The sequence below is a fragment of the Cherax quadricarinatus genome, chromosome 14 (assembly GCF_038502225.1).
Source record: "Cherax quadricarinatus isolate ZL_2023a chromosome 14, ASM3850222v1, whole genome shotgun sequence".
In the NCBI taxonomy this organism is placed as follows: Eukaryota; Metazoa; Arthropoda; class Malacostraca; order Decapoda; family Parastacidae; genus Cherax; species Cherax quadricarinatus.
Window position 1 is genome coordinate 14909439 of NC_091305.1, and position 5989 is coordinate 14915427.

Sequence of the window (5989 nt, forward strand, 5' to 3'; positions counted from 1 at the left end):
ATAGGGGGGACGTGATTACGACTTACAAAATACTGAGAGGAATTGACAAGGTGGACAAAGACAGGATGTTCAGAGATTGGACAGCAGCAACAGGGGACACAGTTGGAAGCTGAAGACACAGATGAATCAAAGGGATGTTAGGAAGTATTTCTTCAGCCACAGAGTAGTCAGGAAGTGGAATAGTTTGGTAAGCGATGTAGTGGAGGCAGGATCCATACATAGCTTTAAGCAGAGGTACGATCAAGCTCATGGTTCAGAGAGAGTGACCTAGTAGCGACCAGTGAAGAGGCGGGGCCAGGAGCTTGGACTCGACCCCTGCAACATCAACTAGGTGAGTACAACTAGGTGAGTACACTCACACACACGTACTCATATACAACAGGCCTAGTGTCTAATCGACATGTGCCTAGGACAAAATGGTAAATAATAACACACACACACACACACACACACACACACACACACACACACACACACACACACACACACACACACACACACACACACACACACACATACACACACACATACACACACACACATACACACAAACACACAAGCAAGCAAGCAAGTGCTTGTAAGATACTCATACTTAACAGACTAAAGAGACAGAATATTTGAAATGCATGGAACTGAGCCAAGGGAGCATATTGATGGTAGCAACACATATGCCAACTACAAGGACACCAGTATATACTTTCCATCTTCAGGGTAGTAAGGAAGTAGAAGGTGGAGGCCACCATCTCAATACTGAAGTGAACATCAGGTTTCTACTGCCTCGGTCACCTGGAGGCTTCCCGTTTTGTTTTACATTTAATATATTATATAATACATTATTGCATTATTGGTGTTAGTGTATTTACGTTAACTTAACTCAAGTAGAACAATTAGAAAGTTTACAAAAAAAAGTGTTAAGAGGACAGATTGCGTAATTAGTAAAGATGTGTATAAAGCTTTACCCATTCTATCATGCAGATGTCTCTTCTACCCTTCCTGTTATGCAGATGTCTGGCTTAAGCCCAGACTGAATCCCAGGTTTGAGTTCCATATTGAAACCTGGCTTGAGCCCCCAGATTGAAACCTGGCTTGAGACCTCATGGCTGCGCTACTGCCCCATTATGTGGATGTCTCACCCATTTGTCAACACTTCCCATTATGCAGCTGTCTAACTCATCTTGTCGTCTGATATAAAATGATACAAAGGAAAGACAGATCAGCAGAGGTGAATATGTGGAGGTTTGACCCTGAAAGGCGTTGAGTTACACTTGTTGAAGATTTATCAGACAAGACAATTACGCTCTCTCAACTTTATTTTTAGGCGATCTCACACTTACAGTCTCAATCTCTCTTGATGTTTCTCTCTCTCTCTCTCTCTCTCTCTCTCTCTCTCTCTCTCTCTCTCTCTCTCTCTCTCTCTCTCTCTCTCTCTCTCTCTCTCTCTCTCTCTCTGTCTCTCTCTCTCTCTCTCTCTCTCTCTCTCTCTCTCTCTCTCTCTCTCTCTCTCTCTCTCTCTCTCTCTCTCTCTTTCTCTCTCTCTCTCTCTCTCTCTCTCTCTCTCTCTCTCTCTCTCTCTCTCTCTCTCTCTCTCTCTCTCTTTCTCTCTCTCTTTCTCTCTCTCTCTCTCTCTCTCTCTCTCTCTCTCTCTCTCTCTCTCTCTCTCTCTCTCTCTCTCTCTCTCTCTCTCTCTCTCTCTCTCTCTCTCTCCACTGAGTCTCCCTTGGCGTCGTTACGAAGCACCCGTGTTCGTGAACTTTGAAAGTCAGGCTCTATAGGCTTTTGCTCCTCGCTGTCTTCATAAATTTAGATTTAGATTTTACCTAGAAGATTGAATCAGCATAACGTCAAGAAGACAGTACCTAACACCTAATAGATGATACTATTGTGATATCAGTTCCATTCTGGGCTGTTTCATCATTCATCACTCATTGTAAAATTTATCATTCATTGTAAAATGCAAACAACCGTAGCTACAATGTGCTTAAAATATTTATAAATGTCTGTGGGATGAAATCCATGAATTACCAAGTCACCGACGCCAGCGAGTTATCCAGGCGGTAGGCTTGGTGACTTGGCGGCAGGCTTGGTGACTTGGTATAATATAGTTACGAATTATCCAGTAACATAAATGCATTCATTTATAGAGTTATTTATTTATACCAATGTATTACCGTGTATTTATTCTTTATCTCTTAACACTGATGCAGTCACTTAGCCTTAATACTATAATCTGTAAGGACTTAACCATGCTAGGTGTCCTAGTGGCCACCTCTGTAATTAGTATTTTATAACATGTAAACCACAAAATACCCAAAACCTGTAAACCCCACATTCAATTCAATTCAAACTTTATTCTCTATAAGTATTACAATGCTTTATAGAGAATAAACTTGAATTGAATTGAATGTGTTATTTCTGTTACGCGATATTAAAATATTCCAGAGTGATGTGTTTGGGACATTGATATAATCATAATATTCATGGTAAATATGTCTCTTAAATTTTTAATATATTATAGAATAGCAGTGTTGTAGGCCTACTGACCTATGCTAGACAGTTTTATCTCAAACTATCCTTTCTTACTGAAGATAAGAATAAGTTAGTTAAGAACATAAGAAAAGAGGAACACTGCTGATGGCCTGCTGGCCCATACTAGGTAAGTACTTCTCAAACCCTCCAACAAAAACAATACAAAAAAAAAATATTTACTCGACCCATTAATACAGCATTTACAAGAGTGCTTGCCGATAGCTCTTTTACTGAATTTATGCTTGGGCTTTCAGCATGACTGGAATGCTATTACATTAATTGGAATGTTGTGATTGTAGGACTAACTGGAATGCTGTGATTACCAGACAAACTAGTGTTACAGAGCTAACAGTATTATGACTGCAAGACAAACTACATTGTGGTGAGTGAAAGAATAGATGGAATGGTTTAACTGCAAGACTAACTGGAATGCTGTGATTATAGGATTGTCTGAAATGTTGCTGGATTAAGTAGAATGAAGTGGACGCAAAACTATCTGAAATTTTGTGACTTCAACATTAACTGTAATCTTGGAAGACTAACTGAAGTGTTGTGACTGCGAAATTAACTGGAATCTTGCAAGTCTGATGGAAACGCCATAACGGCAAAATTAACTGGAATATTGCAGGACGAACTGGAATGTGATTGTGAGGCTAAACTTAATACAGGAATGCTGCAAGACTGACTGGAATGTTATGGTTGGAAGCTTAACTGGAATGTTGCAAGAATAACCGGAATGTCGTAGTTGAAAGCTTAATTGGAATATTGCAAGGCTAACTGGAATGTTGCAAGGCTAACTGAACGGTTGCAGGGCTAACTGGAATGTTGCAAAGCTAGCTGGAATGTTGCAAGACTAACTGGAATGCTGCAAAGCTAACTGGAATGCTGCAAGGCTAACTGGAATGAAGTGGATGCACAACCAACTGAAATACTTTGATTGTAAGATTAACTAGAATGTACATTCTACAAGATTGATGGACTGAACACATCGACTCCAGGCTGAGGGACTGATTACCTCATACTCCTCCTCTCCTTACGCCTTCCTCTTTGTATTGGACTGATGAAGCCACTGTGTGGCGAAACGTTTCCTGAATAAAGATTCCCATATGCTGCATAAGTGTCTCAATCTTACCTCAGGTGTGTTGGGTGTTACCTGGTGACTTCCTGGTCCACTGTCCCGGAATTTGGCTCGCAAGCCAGGTTGTTAAAATATTTGCCCGTCCAAGGATCATTTTAGCCAGACTATTCTTGGGACCCCGCGGCAGACATGCATGCTAGAATTATTGTAACCTCGGGTTATTTCTGGAGACTAGCGTTTTGAAATAGCATTCAGTGAATACTTATATCTCGACACTTACCTTCCTTGTTCCTGCTGTGTCCTCAGTGAATTTCTTGAGGATATCGAAGAGTGCCTTGATGATAATGACGATGTGTCTTGAGGATATAGTGCCTCGAAGACACCTCTGGTCTTATGTGTAAGGTCCTGCCTCTCTGAAGTAAGAGGTACCAGAAGCGGTGGCTCTTCTGGGGAACAAGGGAGGGAGGGGAAATGCTTGCTTCTGGTGGATCAAAGACTAGTGTTGGGGGTGAGAGTTAGTCTTGTGTGAAAGAACAGGGCACTGCGGGTGGAGGATGAGTCAGCCGGGCCACTGAGAGTGTCTGTTGGGAGAACCAGCTGTAAGAGGTCCCTAGCTGGCAGTAGCGTGGGTCAATGCCACAGCCATGCCGGAGTAATACACTTCTTCCTGGGGCGTCAGGAGGGATTCACTCCTCAAGAAGCCCTAAACTCCTAAGAATCAGATGCGACAAGCAACAACTGATGTGTTGTTCTGTTGCTGCGAGGCTTGAAAGAGAAGCTATGTTCCAGCGGTAGCCTTGTGACTGTCTTATGTCACTGAGAGCATGCAGTCAATGGTTCACACTACTGTGTTGGAAGAATCAATTTGTCGTTTTTACAAAAGGGAATGTTTGATATAGTTTATACCGTGACAAACAAACGCGCCTCTCTCTTTGGAAAAGACCTAAAATCGTACTTTTGTAACTCTTGAATGATCGTGAGAAGTCTGCGACAGGATTCAAATTGCATCTGATGTGGTGGTAAAGAGGGCCACTTTAACTGGTGGCGAGTGGGGCACACTGACTGGAGACTAATTGGTACCCGCAGCTCTCAGCTCGTTCAGTCAACGTTAGATTGGCTTAAAAATGTCCTTTATCGTCGGTGGACGTCACTCACAATATCCTTCGCACCAGCACTGCACATGTAGCTAAGGCACACCTTGTGTCATAACTCATAAATCTCTCTATTTACACTTCACTCTCGCCGAAAAAATATTTACTTTTAAACTTGAGACTCTTGAGTGTGTTGACAAATGTTTACCCCGTTCAACGTTGTAAAAGTTTATAAACTAGAGGTAGTGTTGGTCCACTGGCGAGCGCACAGAGACTGTGGCCAGTGTCAGTGTGAGAGTGTAGTAATGCACTAGGATGGAGTATGTGTGGACCCCCAGCCATCCCTGTTCCTCCCTCCCTCCCACCCACCATCCCTCCGTCAAACACACACACAGGCCAGGAACTAACGTGGTGAGCCATCCACACCGCTACCACTACCTCATGTCTTTGATTTTCGCTCACTCCCTCGAGTCTCTCTTGTTTGCAAGAACTTGTATTAATTTTCCAGGTATGAAATATGGTTTATGAACCCTCAAATATATTTTTTTGCTATTACCTTTAGTCGGAAGACTTTCAGCTTAGCGAGAGTGTCCTGATGTTGCTATAGTGGTCACACAAACACAGTACTTAAAGAATGAAACAAAATAATACTCTATCCAGGGATGCTTCTGCTTCTATTTAGCCGAGTAATTCAATAGATTCGACGGGCGCCAGGGATTAACCAGCACCTGGGAACGTCCAGACTGACTGAAGGATGCTACACCCAAGGGAAATGAGTCACTGGACGAACCCACCAAGATACGAGTCGGTGCTTGAGTCATAAGGCTTAATTACACTGTACAATCAAATATCCGTTTCACTAAATCAACTATGTTGATGAGAATATGAAAGCAGTTTTTGTGTAGAACACATTTTCTTAAAATTCATATAGTTTATAGAGTAACCGAGAGGATTATTTCATCGTGTTCATGCAAAATTCCCACATATAGACCCCTGGCTGTCTTCAAGAAGGCTCTGGACAGGCACCTAAGTCAGTTTTGTAGATGAATGGCTCAGAGAACAGACAAGTTGATAAATTAGACACATGTGCAACTCTTGGGTATCTTTATTGAGGAAACGTTTCGCCACACAGTGGCTTCATCAGTCCATACGTAGGAGAAACTTGAAGAACAGGAGGAGAATGAGGTAATCAGTCCCTCAACCTTGAGTCGATGTGTTCAGTCCATCAGTCTTGAATAGAATACGGCACATGAGCGGAGAAGCAGCTTATAAACCGTATGGCAGGAGAGGTCCA

The 5989-nt window shown here is 42.3% G+C and overlaps 1 protein-coding gene across 2 annotated transcripts in view; it reads right to left on the reverse strand.

Annotated features, from left to right (window-relative positions):
- Positions 1-5005, reverse strand: part of LOC128695607 (integrin alpha-PS3-like) — a 263263-nt gene extending 258258 nt beyond the window's left edge. For both annotated transcript variants that reach the window (XM_070084870.1, XM_053786331.2), the window contains exon 1: positions 3885-5005. The gene's annotated coding sequence lies outside the window, so the exon portion shown is untranslated. The remainder of the gene's footprint in view (positions 1-3884) is intronic.
- Between the last annotated feature and the right edge of the window lie 984 nt (positions 5006-5989).